This window comes from Pleurodeles waltl, chromosome 1_2 (assembly GCF_031143425.1).
Source record: "Pleurodeles waltl isolate 20211129_DDA chromosome 1_2, aPleWal1.hap1.20221129, whole genome shotgun sequence".
NCBI lineage: Eukaryota > Metazoa > Chordata > Amphibia > Caudata > Salamandridae > Pleurodeles > Pleurodeles waltl.
In genome coordinates this window covers 577,153,932-577,176,867 of record NC_090437.1, presented here as the reverse complement: position 1 = coordinate 577,176,867, position 22,936 = coordinate 577,153,932, and positions in this window count along the sequence as shown.

Here is a 22,936-nt window from a genome sequence, read left to right as displayed (position 1 = left end):
GGTGGTAGACAACCAGGAGGGTCAATACTGGAATCCCTACCAGTGTAGACCTGGAAATTATACACATATCCTGTACTGCTTTCTGACAGCAGATACAATTTAATCCCATACCGTGCCCTCTTACTAGGAATGTGCTGCTTAAAAACTAAACGCCCCTTGAAAAGGACCAAAGACTCGTCCACAGTTATCTCTTTGCCTGGAACATAGACCTCTGAAAACCGATCTACAAAATGATCAAGGACAGGCCTAATCTTAAAAAGACGGTCACAATCACGGTGATCTCGTGGCAAGGCTAAAGCATTGTCTACAAAATGCAGCATACGAAGAAGAAGCAAATACCGATTACGTGTCATAGTTGCAGGAAATATAGCAGTTGCCATCAAGGGACTAGTAGACCAATAAGAAGCCAGTGACGGCTTCCTGATCAACCCCATCAAAAAAGACAAACCTAAAAACCTTTTCATCTCTTCCAGATATGTGGGAACCCACTGAGTAGCTCTAGACTGAGGCTCAAGTCTGGCAGCGTTGTCCCGCAAATATTGCTCTGCATACACATTTGTCTGCTCCACAATCTCTTCCAAAAAAACATCGTCCATAAACAAGTGAAAGAAATGGACAGGCAAAAAGTTTTCTGTGTTAACTCTACAACCTGGGAGACCAGTAAATGCAGGTAACTGTGGCTTCTCCATGTTTGGGGCAATCTAGGTGTCAGGTCTTCTAATGGGAAACCCTTCAGCCCCAGGCTGCTGCACTCTTGGCACATCAATGTCCTCCTCTAACACAGGCCCTTCATCTGCACTGAGAGTAGCTTCTTCATCAGAAGAATACTCTCGGACAGAAAACTAACTTCCAGAATCTCCCGCTTCCTCCTCTGCCTCAGATGCAGAGTCAGTCTCGTAATCATGGTCTGAAGACGACTCAAAGAGCATGCAAACAACCTGCTAAGCGGTCACTCTGCGGCTAGCCATGATCCTCACTAACAACAAATGGATTGCCAACAACAACTAGCACTAAAATAAGTAATAAACAATGTGTAGCTTTATCACAAAGAGTTATTTACTAAAAAAACTATACCACTCACTTGCCTGAAAAAGCTACTCACCAAGCAACTACTCTGCACAGACACAGCAATCACCAATGATATCCCACTAAAAAGAAAAAAGACAAAAGAAAATTAGACATATGACAACACAAATATCATTGTGTTCAAATCTAAGGACAATTTCAAACACACAATACTGCATTTAGTACACCACCTACAAACATGTCATTCATGCATGTCAACAATACTCCTTTGGAGTAAATTGCTTTCACTTACCTAAAACATGCAACTATGCAAACCGCAGGACAACTACTGCCAAAACCGCAAGGATCCACAGCAAAGGAAGCAAAAGCATTGAACTAGAAGAAAAAGAAGAAATAAACTGTTATAATCACAAATACAAATACTTCGCCAGTTGACAAACATCCCACCACCAAGAACTTAGAAGTTGTCCCTGGTACCTAAGTGGATCCTGCCCCCCTCGGGGGCAGATGGGTGTAAAACAATTGGCCAGTCTGCCCCCAAGGGGGGGCAGTATTGGGCAACACCTCTGTGCCCCCTTTAGGGGGCGACCCTTTCCAAAGGGAGCACCCCCAACACAAAACAAAAAAAAGGGAAAAAAATAAATAAATCCCTGGCGTATTGGTGGTTTCTGCCCTCCTTGGGGGCAGATGGGCCTACAAAAATAGGGGGGTGACCGTTGCCCAAGGGGTGCCCCGAAACACACACCACACACACACACACACCACACAATCCATGGTGCCTAGTGTGCTTCCACCCCCCCGGGGGCCAGATCGTCCAAAAACATGGCTGGTCTGCCATCGGGGGGGCCGAAACAGAAAAAAAAAATAGCCCCCCAGGGGAGCGACCCTTGCCCAAGGGGTTGCCCCCAAAATAAACAATAAAAACAAAATCCCTGGTGTCTAGTGGATTTCGCCCTCCCCCTGGGGGCAGATCGGCCAAAAAATCGGCGATCTGCCCCCGGGGGGGTCGAAATACTAAAAAAATAGCCCCCCAGGGGGGCGACCCTTGCCCAAGGGGTCGCCCCCAAAAGAAACATTTATTTACAAAGAAATCCCTGGTGTCTAGTGGATTTCGCCCCCCCCCCCCCCGGGGGCAGATCGGCCAAAAAATTGGCGATCTGCCCCTGGGGGGGGCAAAACACAAAAAAAAATGGACCCCCTGGGGGGGGGCAACCCTTTCCCAAGGGGTCGCCCCCAAAAAAACCCAATAAAAACAAAATCCCTGGTGTCTAGTGGATTTCGCTCCTCCCTGGGGGCAGATCCGCCGAAAAATTGGCGATCTACCCCGGGGGGGGGTGAAATATAAAAAAAAATTGCCCCCCCGGGGGGCAACCCTTGACCAAGGGGTCACCCCCAAAAGAAACTTTTCTCTAGAAATAAATCCCTGGTGTCTAGTGGATTTCGCCCTCCCCTAGGGGCAGATCGGCCGAAAAATCGGCAATCTGCCCCCGGGGGGGGCGAAACACTAAAAAAAATGGACCCCCGGGGGGGCGACCCTTGCCCAAGGGGTCGCCCCCAAAATACACAAATAAAAAAAATCCCTGGTGTTTAGTGGATTTCGCCCCCCCCCCCCTTGTGGCAGATCCGCCGAAAAATCGGCGATCTGCCCCCAGGGGGGGTGAAATACAAAAAAAAATTGCCCAAGGGGTCGCCCCCAAAAGAAACAGACATAAAAAAATCCCTGGTGTCTAGTGGAGATTCCAGCTCCACGATCGCGGGCCCTGCCCACGATCGTGGAACAGGAATCTAGTGAAAACAGGCACAGGGAGAAAGGAAAAACCCTTTCCTTTCCCCCATGTCTGTTTCCCCCCCCCCAAAACCCCAAAAAAGGAAAGGACTCACCTCTTACGGTCCTTTCCCCTCAACGCGCTGGAAGCAAATGGCTTCCAGCACGTCCCGGCAACACTTGATGACGTCGGCGCGCTGTGCGCGCGCTGACGTCATCAGATTGCCGGGGGGGTCGGGGTGGAAGGGGAAGGTCTTCCCCTTCCATCCCCGCCTTGGAGGGGGTGAACAGGGGGGGCGCGCTAGCGCTCCCCCCAGTTCCTGTGCCTTGGACGAGGTGACCTCATCCAAGGCACACAGGAACTGTAGCCTTGGACGAGGTCACCTCATCCAAGGCACAGAATGGGTTAACAACAAGGTCTTTGAATAGTTGCGCCCCAGAGGTTTAGCATTTGATTTGTTTCCACATAAAATGGCAGTAATACAGTTAAGGCAATGTCAGATATTGGCTATTTCAGGCTCCTGTGTTTGGCACACTGCATAAACATCATTGTACAGGACTTTCTCAAAAAAACACCCTGAGTCAACAACTCACTGTCCACATGCAGAAGAATCTGCACTCATTTTAGCCATTCCCTTCAAGTCCACAAGCTGTTGAGGATTATCCAGCATGATAATAGAATTCCAGTTAAAGCCCTTATACAGGAGGTGCCAACATGTTGGAATTCAACTTATTTCATGTTGCAACATGTGTTTGAGCAGTACAGACCGATCAATGAATATGTTGTGCAAAGAAGGGATGCAACTGTGAAAGGCATGATCATTGATGTGGACCAAAGGACCTGTTCAAATGCCCAAAAGAGATGCTGTTTCCTTTTGAAATTTTCACAAGGGAAGTCAGCAAGGAGGACTGTACCATGGGCCAAGCAACCCCATTGGGGCATAAACTGCAGAAATAGCTAAAGGAGGTGTCTGAAACGTACGCAGGTAAGGATGAAAAACAGATGCACAGGAGTTGGCAGAGAGCTTAATCATTCACTTATCAGTTAATACAAGGATGCAAAGAGACATTGGTGGTCATTACAACCCTGGCGGACGGTGTTAAAGCTGCGGTAATACAGAAAACAGGCCGGCGGAACAAAAATGGGAATTATGACCGTGGCGGAAACCACCAACATAGACAGCCACTTTAACACTCTGACCGCCACGGCGGTACAGACAAGCAGCGCGGCGGTCACCACCAACAAACAGGCGGAAGACAAAGTACCGCCCACAGTATCAAAACCCACCAATCCGCCACATTTTCCGGGGCGGATTCACCGTGGATAAAAACACAGCGGAAACAACTTTTGCAATGGGAAAACGCTCACCTTAACACACTCCATGAGGAAGGAGGCCACCATGAAGCCCGAACTACAAATACTCCCTGCGCTTGTCTACCTGATCCTCTACGATCACCATCTACGTAGGCGCCGAAGACAACGGTGAGTACTGCACCTACGACATAAGGGAGGGGGGAGGCAAAAGTCAGGGGAACACACATGCAACACCCCCACCCCCAACCCGACCCTCACCCACTACAACACACACACACCAATGCATTTCCAAACAGCACAGTAACAACCCCCAACCTCCCCCCCCCGGAAGAATGCAAAGACAAAAGGAAATCAGGTCAAACATTGTGATGTATCAAAATACAGAAAGCTAATATATACAGATATATTTACACATTCCAGAATTGATACATGATGATTAGTAGTGCAGGTATGCACATATCAATGTCCGTGCACCACTGGGCCCAAAATGCATGGGCGAGGCCCACACTAGATACCTGTCCACAAACGGAGAGAACACTGCAGGGGCATCAGATAGAAATACAACAGGCACCTCAGGGGGAAGGGAAGGTGGGTGCACCTCAGCCGGATTACAGCACCACGCCAGATCCACGACGGGGCTCCATGCCCATTGATGTATCCTGGGGAGAGCAAAGCCACAGTCTCTCAAGTCTCTACAGTGGGTGGGTTGCCCACTATACCATCCTGGGGAGTGCAAAGCCACAGTCTCTCAAGTCTCTACAGTGGGTGGGTTGCCACTGCCATATCCTGGGGAGTACAAAGCCACAGTCTCTCAAGTCTCTACAGTGGGTGGGTTGCCCACTGCCATGTCCTGGGGAGTGCAAAGCCACAGTCTCTCAAGTCTCTACAGTGGGTGGGTTGCCCACTGGACCATCCTGGGGAGTGGAAAGCCACAGTCTCTCAAGTCTCTACAGTGGGTGGGTTGCCCAGTGGACCATCCTGGGGAGTGCAAACACCAGTCTCTCAAGTCTCTACAGTGGGTGGGTTGCCCACTGGACCATCCTGGGGAGTGCAAAGCCACAGTCTCTCAAGTGGATATCAGTGTCCACTGGTTCTGGAGGGGGACTGGTGCCCAGACTGCATCATGCTCCCTGTGACGGTTCCTGTACCGTCACTGTCCCAGCTACACATGGGGCTAACAATGCTTGATTTGGCGGTCTTTTCCCTGTTCATCGGTGCTTGACTTTGCAGTTTCTGACCTGTTCAGCGGTGCTTTGCCCTGTTCAGCGGTCTTCCCATGGCGGTCTTTTCCCTGTTCAGCAGTGCTTTGCCATGGCGGTCTGTGCCCTGTTCAGTGGTGCTTGACTTTGCAGTTTCTGACCTGTTCAGCGGTGCTTAGCCCTGTTCAGTGGTCTTCACCATGGCGGTCTTTTCCCTGTTCAGCGGTGCTTTGCCATGGCGGTCCGTGCCCTGTTCAGTGGTGCTTGACTTTGCTGTCTGACCTGTGCATTGGTGTGTGGCATGACGGTCCCTCATTGCCCAGCGGGGCTGTGGCTGCCGGGGCCCTCCAGGGCACTGACGCTGGCGGTGCTCTCCAGACCAGTAACTACAGTGCTGCCCTCCAGGGCACTGACGCTGGCGGTGCTCTCCTGACCACTGACAATTGTGCTGCCCTCCTGGGCAATGACTCCGGCGGTGGTCTCCTGACCAGTGATGATTGTGCTGCCCTCCTGGGCAATGACTCTGGCGGTGGTCTCCTGACCAGTGACGATTGTGCTGCCCTCCTGGGCAATGACTCCGGCGGTGGTCTACTGACCAGTGACGATTGTGCTGCCCTCCTGGGCAATGACTCTGGTGGTGGTCTCCTGACCAGTGACGATTGTGCTGCCCTCCTGGGCAATGACTCCGGCGGTGGTCTCCTGACCCGTGACGATTGTGCTGCCCTCCTGGGCACTGACTCCGGCGGTGGTCTCCTGACCAGTGACGATTGTGCTGCCCTCCTGGGCACTGACTCCGGCGGTGGTCTCCTGACCACTGACGATTGTGCTGCCCTCCTGGGCACTGACTCCGGCGGTGGTCTCCTGACCAGTGATGATTGTGTTGCCCTCCTGGGCAATGACTCTGGCGGTGGTCTCCTGACTAGTGACGATAGTGCTAGCGGTGGCGTCCCGGCCGCCGGGGAAGATGGTGCTCTTCTCTGCCGTGCTGCTCTTCCCAGACTGTGCAGACTTCTTCTGGCCCTTGACCACCTTTGGAGGAGTCACCGCTGACTCAGCACTCCCCCTGGGACCCTTATGAGCAGTTTTACCACCAGGAGTCTTCACCCTGTCCCGTCTGCCACTTTCCAACTTAAGGTGCTTTACAGGGGGTGGACTGGCAGTGCTTTGGCTCCGTGTCACACTGGGTGCCCTGGTGGCCGGTGCACTCCACACACCTTTAACACGCACCACTGGTACCGGACTTTTTTTGGCTGAGGTGCTACTATGGGACCTATGAATTGGAGGGGTGGGGGTGGTGGCAAAGAGGTCAACGTTGGTTTGGAAGAGTTGCTGAAGAAGACTAGGATGGGTAGCTGGAGGGGGTCTGGGAGTGGAGGAAGCGGAGGTGGTTGTATGAGGTGTAACTTTAGGTGATTTGGGTGCAGGTGCAGGTACTGGAGGCTGTCGTGAGGTGGATGGATGTTGGGTGTGTGGGTGCCCACGTTTGTGTACTTTGGGAGGGGGCATCACAGACACACTGGGAGTGGACACAGGGGACGTGTAAATGGTAGTGGGGGTGGTGAGTGGAGGTGAGCGGGGTGTGGTGCTGGGTGTTCTGGTGCGAGTCCTAGTGCCTGTAGATGTAGTGCATGCAGGTGAGAGTGTAGACGACACTGGGAGGGAGGAGGGAGACGACGAGGAGGGGGACACAGAGGAGGCAGTGGATGTTGTTGTGTCTGTATGTGGGTGATGCTTGTTTGAGTGCCTGTGGGTTGTGTGGTGCTTATGTTTGCCTGAGCTACTTTTGTGTGTTGAGGTGTATGCATCCTTGTCTGAGGGTGTGCTTGGGATAGGCTGGGGTACAGGGGACTTGGTATGGGTGGAGGAAGTTGGAGGGGGGAGGCTAGACACAGGGACAATGGCTGCCATCAGTGCTGAGGCCAGAGATTGCAGGGTTCGATGAAGGGCAGCCTGACCAGAATGAATGCCCTCCAGGAATGCATTACCGTGTTGCAACTCCCTTTCTACACCCTGGATGGCATTCACAATGGTAGACTGCCCAACAGTGAGTGACCTGAGGAGGTCAATGGCCTCCTCACTGAGGGTAGCAGGGTTGACAGGGGCAGAGGCTGAGGTGCCTGGGGCGAAGGTGATGCCCACCCTCCTGGGTGAGCGGGCACAGGGCGATGGCTGAGGGGCTGATGGGAGGGCGGTGCTGGAAGGGGAGGTGACGGCTTTACCTGTAGAAGTGGGGGGCACAGATGATGCCGCCACCACAAGGGAGCTCCCATCGGCGGACGAGTCTGTGTCGCTGTTTGGTGATCCGGTGACTGACGTGAAGCTCCCCTCGCCCTCCGTCCCACTGGTATATTCAGAGTCTGTGGTATGGCCCTCCATGGCCATGTGGGATGCAGCTCCCTCGTGCTCGGGTGCCACTGTACCTCCGCCTGATGATGCTGATGTACACAAGAACAGGGAGAGCACAAAAAGGGGGGGGGCAACAGAAGAAAGACAGGTTGAGTGCATGGCTTACCGCTACTGTTGGCGGACAATACAGACACAGCAGCTCCCGGCACTACGCTGTGCTCTTGGCCTCTACAGATGCAATTCCTGTGATGTGGCCTACATGGCTATGGTGGTCATCTGCACACATAGATGACACAGGGGCATGTATACCTGTACTTGGCACTCTACAGAGGTGGGGTGGAGTGGCACATGGCCTGCATTACGGAGGGGCCTAGCCTACGGAAGTTGCCCTGGCCTAGGGAAACCCACAGCCCTCCTCCCCCACCCAGACCCCTCCACTGCACGCAAAGTCCGCAGAATGAGAGTGTACTCACCCCCTTGTGCCTGCTGTGATGCCCTCAAGCGCCCATCCAACTCAGGGTAGGCCACCGCCAGGATCCTGAACATCAGGGGGGTCATGGTGCGACGGGCACCCCTCCCACATTGGGAGGCCATCCCCAGTTGAGCCTCTGCCGTCTTCTTGCTCCAGCGGCGAATGTCCTCCCATCTTTTTCGGCAGTGGATGCCCCGTCTCTGGTTGACCCCCAGGGTCCGGACGTCCTTGGCGATGGCAAGCCAAATGTCCTTCTTCTGGTGGGCGCTGACCTACATAACATGTACAGGGGAAGAAGAGAAGTCATTAACAACAGCACCGTCGAAGTGGGTGGTCCCCATCCCTACCCTTGCCATGTGGCACATGCATTCACAGTCCTTCATGTTCCCTGAACTCTGCCCCCTTCCTACTGACATCCAGCCCTCTCCACCCAGGCATAGCCCATTCAACGTGCTCCCTGTGTACTTACCTGTTGGCCTGGAGGACTGTAGAGTAGCGTGTACTGCGGGAGGACCCCGTCCACGAGCTTCTCCAACTCCTGAGCAGTAAAGGCAGGGGCCCTTTCCCCAGACGCAGCAGCCATTGTCTCTTCCAGACCGAGGTCACAGCAGCACTTGCAGTGTAGGTCATCTCCTGTCGAAGATCAGGTATCGAGTGATTCAACAGATAGAAAATGGCGGTCCCGTCTGCGGCGGTGATGTCCGCTGCGGTGCGTATCATCACCGCCAACGCACTTCATCATTGTCTCCTGGGACCCATAGGGTCCAATTTTAACCAATGCAACATTGTGCCGCGGTTTATGACCGCCTACCGCGACGGTGTACAACGCCAGCGCAGATACCTCACATCCCATTGTCCCACTTTAGAGCTCAGGCAGCCGCCATTTCAGTTGCCCACATGGCTTCATTTACTACTGCGTTACACATACCTAGGCCTACACTCAACACACATACAGGAAGAGTTTTGTATTTGGTGTCGTGTTCTGTGTAGCTGTGGGTACATACCTGGGAATTTGTTGACTCTGTGGTCGCTGTTGTCCTTCCTAGGCACTGTCAGCTGGGACATGTGAGGAGATGGTGAATCCTCCGGTGTACCGACCGCTGGTGGACCTGTTAACAATGGAGGAGCAACATTTAATCATCACCTACAGGTTTGACCGTGCCACAATCCAGGAACTGTGTACCCAGTTGGAGCCAGAGCTGATGTCAACAATCCACCATCCCACAGGAATCCCCCCTGAAGTGCAGGTGCTATCAGTGCTCCATTTCCTTGCAAGTGGGTCATTTCAAACAACAGTGGCCATGGCATCAGGGATGTCCCAGCCTATGTTTTCCAACGTGTTGTCCAGAGTGTTGTCTGCCCTGCTGAAACACGTAAGGAGCTACATCGTTTTTCCTCATGTGGAGGATTTGGCTACAGGTAAAGGTGACTTTTATGCCCTTGGATATATCCCCAACATCATAGATGCTATTGATGGGACCCATGTAGCTCTGGTCCCCCCCGCAGGAGTGAACAGGAACTGGAAGAGTTATCATTCCATGAATGTACAGATGGTATGTTTGGCAGACCAGTACATCTCCCAGGTTAATGCTATGTTCCCTGGCTCAGTGCATGATGCCTACATCCTGCGGAATAGCAGCATCCTGTATGTGATGGGTCAACTCCAGAGGCACAGTGTGTGGCTATTAGGGGACTCTGGTTACCCCAACCTGTCCTGGCTATTGACCCCAGTGAGGAATCCCAGGACCAGGGCAGAGGAACGCTACAATGAGGCCCATGGGCGGACTAGGAGGGTGATCGAACGCACCTTCGGCCTCCTGAGGGCCAGGTTCAGGTGCCTATATATGACAGGTGGTTCCCTATTCTACTCACCAAAGAAGGTGTGCCAGATCATCATCGCCTGCTCAATGCTTCACAATCTTGCTTTGCGATGCCAGGTGCCTTTTCTGCAGGAGGATGGTCCAGATGGCGGGGTTGTGGCAGCTGTGGAACCTGCTGAGCCTGTGGACAGTGATGAGGAGGAAGCTGAGGAAGAAGACATAGACAACAGGGAGTCAGTCATACAGCAATATTTCCAGTGACACACAGGTGAGAATATTTTGTTTTACTATTACATTCACTTTCATACTTCTACCTCTATCCTGTCTGTCATTTAGTAGAAGTATATGGTAACTGAATTGTACCTTTCCATTACGGTTTCACAGGTGTGGTTACCAACATGTGTCATCTGCTTGCATCCTTCATGGACTTGTGATGTGTGACATAGGTATGTTGACATTACAATTGAAAATGCATTTTGACACTATCATTGATAATACACATTTACCAAATTACCGACTGACTCCAGAATGTTTTGTGCTTCAAGAGTGTTTATTTAAGTGCTCACCAATGGCGGGGGGTTGTAAAATGGTGATGGGTGATGGTGGAGGAATGTCCATGGCAGAGTCCAGTCTATTCATCTCACAGGTGCTTTGCCCATATGGGCATAGGAAGTGGAGCTGGGGCAGTTCCAATATGGACAGGGTTACAAAGTGGGACAGTGGGAGGACAATCAGGGTGGTCTCATTTCCTGGCGGGGGTCTTGCCATCTTGCTCTGTCCTGTTCCTGGATCTCAGGGACCGCTTGCGGGGTGGTTCTCCGTCTGCAGGGGGTGGGTTGCTGGTGTGGTGGTCCTGTGGCCGGGCGTCCTGTCCACTAGCGCCGGCAGAGGTGGTGGGCAGTTCATCGTCCATGCTAGTGTCAGGGGCCCCTTGGAGTGCCACGGTGTCCCTCATGGTCTTTTGTATGTCCTTCAGCACCCCTACGATGGTGCCCAGGTCGGAGCTGATGGTTCTGAGCTCCTCCCTGAACCCCAAATACTGCTCCTCCTGCAGGCGCTGGGTCTCCTGAAACTTGGCCAAGACCGTCCCCATCGTCTCCTGGAAGTGGTGGCATGCTCCCATGATGGAGGAGAGGACCTCGTGGAGAGTGGGTTCCCTTGGCCTGTCCGCCCCCTGTTGCACAGAAGCCCTCCCAGTTCCTCTGTGTTCCTGTGCCTCCGTCCCCTGGACCGTGTGCCCACTACTACTGCACCCAGGTCCCTGTTGTTGTTGGGGTGGTGGGTTATCCTGGGTTCCCTGTAGTGGTGGACACACCGCTGATTGACGTGTCCTGGGTACGGAGGTATGGGCCCGCTGGGTGGGTGCTGTGCTGGTGTTACCAGAGGGTGGAAGGTCAGTGTTGGGCTGTGCCTGTGCAAGGGGGAACCGACTGTCCCGAGGCCCACGATGGTCCGGGCTGGTCATCTGGATCCAGTTGGCCAGAGCTGCTGTCATCACTGTGGGCCTCTTCTGTGGGTGGAGTGGAGATGTCTGGACCCTCCTGTGTGGTGACGTTCTGTAGTGGTCCTGCAGGGGTATAAGAGCATGATTATTACATGTGTGTGTGTCATGGTGTGCAATGGGTGGGTGTGCGTGTACCCCAGTGCAAGCATTCCTGTGTGGGGTTTTTTGTGATGATGGTTTAGGGGGTTGTTATGGGTATGTGCAGTGAGCATGCTTTAGTGAGGGGTGACCATGCTTACTTGTGTCATGCAGGGCTTGGTGTTGGGATGGGTGGTTTGTGTTATTAGTACATTAGTGAGGAGTTGGAGTGATAGGGGAGGGGGTGAGGTTGGGGGTGTGTGATAGCATGCAGGTAGGGTGGGGGATATGATAGTTAAGATTTGACTTACCAATGTCCATTCCTCCACCGACTCCTCCGAGGCCCTCTGGATGCATGATGGTCAAGACTTGCTTCTCCCATGTTGTTAGTTGTGGGGGAGGAGCTGGGGGTCCACCGCCAGTCCGCTGTACTGCGATGTTGTGCCTGGAGACCACTGAACACACCTTCCCCCGTAGGTCGTTCCACCTCTTCCTGATGTCCTCCCGATTTCTTGGATGCTGTCCCACAGTGTTGACCCTGTCCCCGATTCTGCGCCATAGCTCCATCTTCCTGGCTATGGAGGTGTGCTGCACCTGTGAGCCAAATAGCTGTGGCTCTACCCGTAGGATTTCCTCCACCATGACCCTGACTCCTCCTCGGAAAACCTGGGGTGTCTTTGGCGTGACATGGGGTGGTGTGGGTGATGTGTCGGGTGGTGTATGTGTTGATGTGTGTGGTGATGTGTAGTGGTGTATGGTGTTTTGTGCGTGGAATGTTATATGGGTGATGGTGTTGTGTGCCTCTGTGTGGTGAGGTAGTATATGCTGTGCTCTCTGTCTGTCGCCTTCGTCTCTAATTTTTGGTCGTAGGGGTTTGTGGGTGATGTGGGTGTGTGTTTTATATTGTGTTGGGTGTGTGGGAGTGGTGTTTGTATGTGTATCTGGTGTGTGTATTTGGAATTGTCCAATGTGGCGGTGTTTTGGAGATGTGTGTGTATTTTGAGCACGGCGGTGTGTACCGCCAATGGAATACCGCGGTTGAAAGACCGCCACGTGGACTCATGGGTCGTGATAGCATGGGCGTGTTTCTGTTGGCGTGACGGTGGAGGTTTTGTTTTCGTCAGTTTAACACTGACCTTTGGTGTGGCGGACTTGTGTGGGTGTCTGAATTTCGTCGGATTCCGAGATGTGTGTCATAATAGCTGTGGCGGAATTCCGCGGCCGCGGCGGTGTATTGGCGGTCTTCTGCACGGCGGTAAGTGCCTTTTACCGCCAATGTTGTAAGGACCCCCATTGTGTCATCCAAACATTACATTTGTGCCACAATTCCTGACCTACAATACAAATAATTACTGCTCACTTTCATTCATTTTTCAGACGGCTTTGTTTCAACCTACAAGATGTTGATTGCTGAGCAAGCCAGTGACCTAGAAAAAAAACTGTTGGAAATTTGTGGTCCACTCGGGGGAAGACATTCAGGGGTGCAGCCTACAACTTCCATAGAGCCTATGGACAGTACTGTTGGCTTACAGCAACTAAAACCAACACCAACAACAACAACTGAATCAGGAGCAGCAACCCCAAAATCTGCATTTGGTTGGTCTCTAAAGGCAGAGCTTAAGTCCACTGCGGAGGCAAAGGCAAAAGAGGTTGAGTAAGGTGGAGCACGATGACTATTGAGAGGATAGTCCAAGCCCACCTGGATGACCCAACGGAGGTCTATCTGGATCCAAACCCTTTGGTGTTTTGGTATGGGAAGAGGTGCCAATGGCCAGAGCTCAGCCAGCTGGCAATAAAGTATCTGGCTCGCCCTGTAGCCAGAGTGTCTGCTGAGCGTGTGTTCAGTTCAGCTGGTGCAGTTATCTCAGTGAGAAAGACCAGTCTCTCACCCCGAAACGTCAAGAGATTGACCATGATCAAAATGAATCAGCACTTTATACCCCCAAATTACAGCATACCTGAAGTACAACAGGAGGTGAATGAGGGTGATTAGTCACACTCAGGTCATGGCAGTGTGTTAGCTGACCGACTTCTGGGCAAACTACCTGCGTTTGAAGACAAACTCTACTTCCCTGACTACCGAGTAGACCAGGGTCACCATAGAACTTTCTTTTTTCTTCTGTTGGCAAACTGCTTTGAGAAAAAAAAGGTATAGCTAACTGGGGGAACATTATCATTTTATATTTTTTGCTTCTGCCTCAATGACTAATTAACCACAACCGTTTTAGGCACATGTATGGCCGGATTGAAGTTGGACCAGTGTGCAGTGAAGAAGCCCTTCCCACCCCCAAAATCACTTCAAGGAGATTTGAGAGACAATGCCTGCCTCCATTCTGTCTCTATCCTTCCTTTTATACCCTAGGAAGAGTTCCCCATGATTTACAACTTAATGCCCAATGTGTGTTTCGTTTTTTAATGAAAGAGGATTAGCAATGTACTACCATGCTTGATTGGAACCGGTAAGTAATGCTTTATGCCCCAATGAGTGATATAAGGTATTCTTGTTTCAATTTTGAGGTGGTTCATATGGCTTATGTCTAGTAGTGGCAAAGAGTGAGAGTGGGTGTTTATTGTTTAACTATAAATATTGCCTTTGATTGTGTTTGTGTTGATTTACAATGTTGGTGGCCTAATAATGTGTTATCATTTGTTTTTCCTGTAGGTGATTTATTTTACTTCCCCTTTGACACTTAGTGAGATTTGTTTGCTGACTGTTTCACACTGCTTTGTTTTCTGGTGCTTTCTTTTTTGGTTCACATTCGGCAAATACCTATCCAGTCCATTTAGCTAACAAACACAAATACAGTCTGCACAAAAATGTTTCTCTTGTTGTTAAACACAGCTATGTGCTACAAGTTGCTCTATCCCAATTGGGTCGGGAGACTGTGACTCTCAGGATCAGTTGGTATGAGTTGGATATAATTTTTAATAAGAGTCTGAAGGATGATAGAAGGGAGTGTGAATTGGCAGCTTAAATAGCTGCCAGAAGAAGGAAGTTATCAACTTTATGGAAATCAACATGGATGACGATGAGTCTAGGAGGCCTACTCCAATCTGTGGGCTAGTGGTGAGAGGTGTGTCGATTACTTGATTTGGGAAATGCAATGCTGCCGCGTGTGTGTGCTGGTTGACTCGAATTTTAAGCTATGGTGTGGTGGGGGGGCATGTTGTTGTAGGTAAGTGGAGGAGACAGATGTGATGGATGATGTCACATTATGCATGTGCTCTAGGCAAAATTTTATGATGATCATGTCAGTTGCAAGTTTGATCATCCTGATACATGCAGTCACTTGTCTGTGATTGTTGGTTGTTGTAATTGATCTCACTTAATTGATCACACACCAGTCATAAAAATGAATGATTGAAAAAGGACTTTGCTCTTGCTCTGCCACCTTTAAGTCTTGTTGGTACACTACTCCTTATGAAGCTTACCTTCCGTTCTATCCTTCTTGATTCTACAATATCATGATAATCATTTCTGTTTTCCAATCCACAGGCTTTCTCAACTCTTGCACCATAAAAATCATGCTTACCTTATCAGACCGCTTCAGGCAGGCACTCAAGAAAATTGACAGAGCAATCCAAGAACAATGCAGAATCACCACATCCACAGGCACTCAGCACCATCACTCACATAACATCCACACACCTCACACAACACACCTCTAAATATCACCCCACACATCACAACACACACCACCCCACACATCACCCACACTACCCCATGGCACCGCAAAGACAACCCAGGTTTTCTGAGGAGGAGCTCAGGGTCACAGTGGAGGAAATCATCCAGGTAGAGCCACAGCTATTCGGATCACAGGTGCAGCACACCACCATAGCTAGGAAGATGGAGCTATGGAGCAGAATCGTGGACAGGGTCAATGGAGGGGGACAGCAGCCAAGAACTAGGGATGACATCAGGAAGAGGTGGAACGACCTACAGGGGAAGGTGCGTTCTGTGGTCTTAAGACACCAGATAGCGGTTCAGAGGACTGGCGGCAGACACCCACCTCCTCCCCCAGAATTAACAACATGGGAGGAGCAGGCCTTGGCTATACTGCATCCTGAGGGCCTCGCAGGAGTAGCTAGAGGAATGGACTCTGGCAAGTCAAATCTTTAACTACCATATCCCCCACCCTACCTGCATGCTATCACATACCCCCACCCACGCCCTCACCCCATCACTCCTACCCCTCACATGTGTCCCAATATCACAAACCACACATCCCCAACCCAAGCCCTGCAGGTAATACCAAAGCATGGACACCCATCACCAAATCATTTCCACTGCACATACCCATACACCCCCTAAACCATTATCACACAAGGTCCCACACAAGAATGCAAGCTCTGGGCTACAGGGTCACCCACCCATTGCACACCATGACACGCACAGATGCAATAATCATGCTTTTACACCCCTGCAGGACCCCTACCCAATATCACCGGACAGGAGGGTCCAGACATGTCTACTCCACCCACAGAAGAGGCCCACAGTGATGACAGCAGCTCTGTCCAACTGGATCTAGATGACCAGCCCGGCCCATCTGGGACCTCAGGACAGTCGGTTCCCCTCACACTGGCACAAGCCACAACAGAGCCTACCCCCTCTGAAAACACCAGCACAGCACCCACCCAGCAGGCCCATACCTCTGTCCCCAGGACACGTCAAGCAGCAGTGTGTCAACCACTACAGGGAACCCAGGCTAACCCACCATCCCAACAACACCAGGGACCTGGGGGCAGTGATAGTGGGCACACGGTTCAGGGGACAGAGGCACAGGGAAACAGAGGAACTGGGAGTGCTGCTGTGCGACGGGGGAGGACAGGCCCAGGAAACTCACTCTCCACAAGGCCATCTCCAACATCATGGGAGCCTACCACCATTCCCAGGAGACGATGGCAACGGTACTGGCCAAGTTTCAGGAGACCCAGCGGCTGCAGGAGGAACAGTATTTGGGGTTCAGGGAGGAACTCAAATCCATCAATTCCACCCTGGGCACCATTGTAGGGGTGCCGAAGGAACTCGTCAACACCAGGAGGGACACTGTGGCACAACAAGGGGCCCCTGACACTAGCCTGGACGATGAACTGCCCACCACCTCCGCCGGCGCTAGTGGACAGGAGGCACCGCCACAGGACCACGACACCAGCACCCCACCCCCCTGCAGATGGAGAACCACCCTGCAAGCGGTCCCTGAGATCCAGGACAAAGACAGAGAACAATGCCAAGACCCCCGACAAGAAATGAGACCACCCTGATTGTCATCCTTCTGTCCCACTTTGTCACCCTGTCCATCCATCAACTGCCCCAGCTCCACTTCCTATGCCCCTTTGGACAATGCACCTGTGAGACTAATAGAATGGACTCTGCCATGGACATTCCTCCACCATCACCCCTGACCATTTTACAACCCCGTCCACTATTTTGCACTTAAATAAACACCATTAAATCACAAAACAATCTGGAGTCAGTCTTTGCTTTCGAAAAATGTGTATCAGCAATAACTGTGGCAAAATGCTATATCCAATGTAATGTTAGCATAGCTATGTCACACAGCTCTAGTCCATGCGGAACCAAAGCAGAGGTCACACAGTGGGACCCACATCTGTGAAATCGAAAGGGAAAGTGACAACTCAGTGTCCATACACTGGGTGAAAATGACAGACAGATGAGAGGTAGTAGAATTAGATCAGATGTAGCAGCTAGTGTTGTCTTCTTACCTGTGTCTCACTGGAAGTATTGCTGGATCACCGTGTTCCTGTTGTCTATGTCCTCTTCTTCTGCTTCCTCGTCTTCACTGTCCACAGGCTCCACAGCTGCCACAACACCTCCATCTGGACCATCCTCCTGCAGAAAAGGCACCTGTCGTTGCAAAGCCAAGTTGTGAAGCATACAGCAGGCCACGATGATCTGGCACACCTTCTATGGTGAGTAGAATAGGGAACCACCTGTGATATGGAGACACCGGAACCTGGCCTTCAGGAGGCCGAAGGTCCTCTCTATAATCCTCCTAGTCCGCCCATTGGCCTCATTGTAGCGTTCCTCTGCCCTTGTCCTGGGATCCTCACTGGGGTCAGTAGCCATGACTGGTTGGGGTAACCAGAGTCACCTGCAAGAGTTGAGGGACAACTGTTAGACACACACTAACTCTTAGGGACATCCCCAGACCCAGACACCTAGTCACACTGTATTGGGTCCATGTCCTCACCTAATAGCCACACACGGTGCCTCTGGAGTTGCCCCATCACATAAGGGATGCTGCTATTTCGCAGAGCCAGGAAATTTGGCATTCACATGGGAGATGTACTGGCCTGCCAAACACACCATCTGCACATTTATAGAACGGTAACTCTTCTGGTTTCGGTACACCTGTTCACTCCTGTGGGGGGTGGTACCAAGGCCACATGTGTCTCATCAATGGCACCTATGATGCTAGGGATATGTCCCAGGGCATAGAAGTCACCTTTCACTGTAGGCAAATCCACCAACTGAGGGAAAACGATGTAGCTGCACATGTGTTTCAGCAGGGCAGACAACACTCTGGACAATACGTTGGTAGAACATAGGCTAGGACATCCCTGATGCTATGGCCACTGTCGCCTGAAAAGACCCACTTGCCAGGAAATGGAGTACTGACAGCACCTGCACTAGACGGGGATTCCTGTGGGATGGCGGATAGCTGACATCAGGTCTGGCTCCAACTGGGCACACAGTTCCAGGATTGTGGTATAATCAAGTCTGTAGGTGATAATTACATGTCGCTCCTCCATTGTCGACAGGTCCACCAGCGGTCTGCACACCGGAGGATGCCGCCATCTCCTCACCTGCCCCAGCGGACGTGCTCTATGGAGGAGAACAGGGAGCAGACAGTCAACCAACACTGAGGTAGGTAAACACAACTTAATCGGAAAATGTTTTAAAATCGACATATGGCTGTATTAGTGTTTAAGCAAGGCCTAGATATGTGTGATGCAGTAAAAAATAATGGCATGTGGCCCTCTGAAATGGTGGCTGCCTGACCTGTAATGTGGGACAAGAGGATATGAGGTAACAATGCTGGCGTTGTACACCGTTGCGGTAGGCGGTCGAAGACCATGGCGCAATCCTGCATTGATTAACATTGGACCCTATGGGTCCCAGGAGCCAATGACGATGTACGCCGGCGGGTGACGGTACGCACCGCCGCAGACGTCACCGCCATTTTCTGTCTGTTCAATGACTTGATACCTGATCTTCGACAGGAGAGGACCTAAACTGCAAATGCTGCTGTGACCTCAGTCTGGAAGAGACAATGGCTCAGGGAAAGTGCCCCTGCCTTCAGCACGGAGGAGTTGGATAAACTAGTGGATGGGGTCCTCCCCCAGTACACGCAACTCTAAGGTCCTCCAGACAAACAGGTGAGTACACTGTGAGCATGCTGTATGAGCAATGCCTGTTTGGAGTTCTGTGGATGAAAGATAGGGGGGGAGAATGAGGCGTGCATGAAACGATGGTGAGTGCATGTGTGTCATGGCAAGGGTAGGAATGTGGGCCAATGACTGTGACGGTGTGGACGGTTATATCTTCTCCTTTTCCCCTGTACTATTCCTGTATGTCAGCACCCACCAGAAGAAGGATATTTGGCGTGCCATCGTCAAGGAAGTCCAGACCCTGGGAGTCTACCACAGACGGAGCACCCACTGCCGGAAAAGATGGGAGGACTTTCACCGCTGGAACAAGAAGACGGCGGAGGCCCAGCTGGGGATGGCCTCCCAATGTGGGAGGGTGCCCGTCGCACCATGACTCCCCTGATGTTCCAGATCCTGGCGGTGGTGTACCCGGAGTTGGATGGGCGCTTGAGGGCATCACAGCAGCCACAAGGGGGTGAGTACACTCTCATTCAGCTGATTCAGTGCGCATTGTAGGTGTCTGGGTGGGGGAGGTGGGCTGTGGGTTCCCCTAGGCCAAGGCGAGTTTAGTAGGCAAAGTCCCTTCTTAAGGGAGGCCCTGTGGCACCCCACCCACCTGTGTACAGAGCCAACTACACCTAGTCAGGCTCCTGTGACTTCCATGTGTGCAGCAATCTGGCATAGCCTTGTAACCCATGTCCCTGTGATTGATCAGGGGACTCCAAGTGCACGGCGTAGTACAGGGGGCTTCTGTGTCTGTAGTTTCCACCAATGGTAGTGGTATTGGATGCACTCAACCCATCTCCTTTGCCCCAGGCACCTCAGGCCCTGCCCCAGTCAGCCCTGCTGCCCTCAGTGAGGAGGCCATTGACCTCCTCAGATCCCTCACTGTTGGGCAGTCTACCATTCTAAATGCCATCCAGGGTGTAGAGAGGCAGTTTCAAGATACAAATGAATACCTGGAGGGCATTCATTCTGGCCAGGCAGCCCAACAGCGAGCATTTCAGACTCTGGCTTCAGCACTGATGGCAGCCATTGTCCCTGTGCCCAACCTCTCCCTCCAACTTCCTCCACCCACTCCCAAACCCCTGTACCTCAGCCTATCGCAAGCACAGCATCAGACCAGCTTGCACACACCTCAACACACAAGGGTAGCTCTGGCAAACATAAGCACCACACATCCCATAGGCACTCACACAAGCATCATATCCATGCACACATATCAACATCCACAGCCTCCACTGTGTCCCCCTCCTCCACGTCTCCCTCCTCCCTCCCTGTCACATCTCCACTCACACCTTCATGCACTACATCTTCAGCCACTACCTCCATCACCAGCACGCCCATCACCACACACCGCTCACCTGCAGTCACCGCACCCACTACCATTCACACATCCCCTGTGTCCTGTCCCAGTGTGTCTGTGAGCCCTCCTCCCAAAGTACACAAACATAGTCGCACACCCACCCACCAGCCATCCACCTCACGACAGCCTCCAGCCCATGCACCTTCACCCAAAGTCAGCAAATGGACACCTCCTACAACCACTACCTCTTCCTACACTCCCAAACCCCCACCATCTACCCGTCCCAGTGTGCCCAAAAAACTTTTCCTAGCAAATGTTGACCTCTTCCCCTCACCTCCCCCACTCCTTCAGTCTCCTAGGGCCCTTCTCTCCAGGTCCCAACCCAGCGCCTCAGCCACAACATCAGCGGGAACAGTGGTGCCAGTAGTAACCGGCTTCTGGAGTGCGCCATGCAGCAGGGCAGCCAGTGTGCCAAGATGCCAGAGCACGGACCATCTCCCACCTCAAAAGCACAAAAAGTTGCCCAGTGCCCGGCAGGAGAGAGGAAAAAATCTTCCACCAAAGCCACTCCCAGGGGTACAGTTGGGAGTGTGGAGACAGCTGTGCCACCATCCAAGGTGGGGAAGGGGCACAGTAAAACTGTAAAGTCTGGGAAAACATGCACAGCGGACAAGACAGCCACAAGCACCGCTGCCAAGGACACCGCCGCCACAAGCACTGCCGCCAAGGACACCGCCGCCACCAGCACTGCTTCCCAGTACACCACTGCCACCAGCACCGCTGCCCAGGACACCGCCGCCACCAGCACCGCTGCCAACGACACCGCCGCCACAAGCACCACAGCCAAGGACACCACCACCACCAGCACCACTGCCCAGGACACCGCCGACACCAGCACCGCTGCCAAGGACACTGCCACAACAAGCACCGCAGGCCAATGAGTGCCAAAGATTCCGACGCTACTGAGGCCGACACGAGCAGGATGAAGCACTCTGGGCTCAAAGCCCCCTCCAGAACCAGTGGAGAAAGGCATCCACTACCTCAGACCTTGGCAGGATGAAGCACTCTGGGCGCAAAGCCCCCTCCAGAACCAGTGGAGAATGGCATTCACTACCTCAGTCCTTGGCAGGATGAAGTACTCTGGGTACAAAACCCCCTCCAGAACCAGTAGAGAAAGGCATCCACTTGAGAGACTGTGGCTTTGCTCTCCCCAGGATAAAGCAGTGGGCAAACCACCCACTGGAGAGACTTGAGAGACTGTGGCTTTGCACTCCCCAGGATAAAGCAGTGGACAACCCACCCATTGGAGAGACTTGAGAGACTGTGGCTTTGCACTCCCTAGGATGCAGCAGTGGGCAAACCACCCACTTGAGAGACTTGAGAGACTGTGGCTTTGCACTCCCCAGGATACATCAGTGGGCATGGAGCCCCCTCGTGGATCTGGCATCGTGCACTCATCCAGCTGAGGCCCCCCTTCACTTCCCCCTGAGGTGCATGTTGTATCTCTATCTGATGCCCAAGCAGTGTTCTCTCCGTTTTGATTGGGTATTGAGTGTGGGCCTCGCCCATGCATTTTGGGCCCAGTCGTCCACGGACTATGATGGTGGAATACCTTGGACCTGTATTCTTGGTGTATATATTTGTTTCTAGTGTAAATATATGTATATGAATGTATATATTTTTGATTACTGTTTTTGAATAGATTACAAACGTTCAACTCATTTCCTTTTGTCCTTGCATTCTTCCAGGGGGATTTGGGGGTTGTTAATGTAATGTATCAACATGTACATGTGTGTGTGTGTTGTAGTGGGTGAGGGTGGGGGTGGGAGTGTTGCGTATTGCGTGTGTGTGTCACTCTTTTTTCCCTCCCCTGTGTCGTAGGTGCAGTACTCACCGTGGTCTGCACCGCTGTCCCTGGTAGAGAAACAGGAAGAGAAAGGCTGGCAGTATCTGGAGCTCGGGTTCCATGGCGTCCTGATTCCTCGTGGGGTATACGAGGTGAGCGTTTTCCCTTCCAAGTCCTGTTTCCGCTGTGTTTTTGTTCATGGTGAATCCGCCCAGGAAAAGGTGGCGGATTGGACTGTTGTAATACAGTGGGTTGAACCTTGTTTTCCGCCTGTCTGTTGGCTGTTACCGCAGCGGTGTTTGTTTGTACCGCCATGGCGGTCGGAGTGTTAAAGTGGCTGTCTATATTGGCGGTTTCCGCCACAGTCGTGATTCCATTTTTTTTACCGCCGGCCTGTTGGTGGTTTTACCGCTGCTTTAATACCGACCACCAGGGTGTAATGAGGGCCTGTGTGTGTTAGCTTCACCCCAACATGAATATATTTACTATTTTGCAAACGTAGGTGACAGAAATTTTTTAGATTTATAAGAACTTTGGACTCTCCAGGGCTGACAGAATGTAAAGATAACTCTGTTAAACATACTAATTTATTTTTTCTATTCCTCCACAAACAGGCTGCTGATCATTCCCCAGATTAATATTGCATTTGTGTAGTGTTTGTCTTTTTGTCACACCTTTTCCTAACCCCTTTTCTATCCATCCATCAAATCCCTAACCCTCTTCCCCCAGGCTGTGTGATTTATTGAGGTGATACTTAATAATTTACAACACTGATTAATCACACACTTGGTGGGGCAGATGTGGTGGAAGCAATGCCAACTCAGTGTGCAGGGTCTTCATTTGAGTTCACCTATTGTTAGTACACTA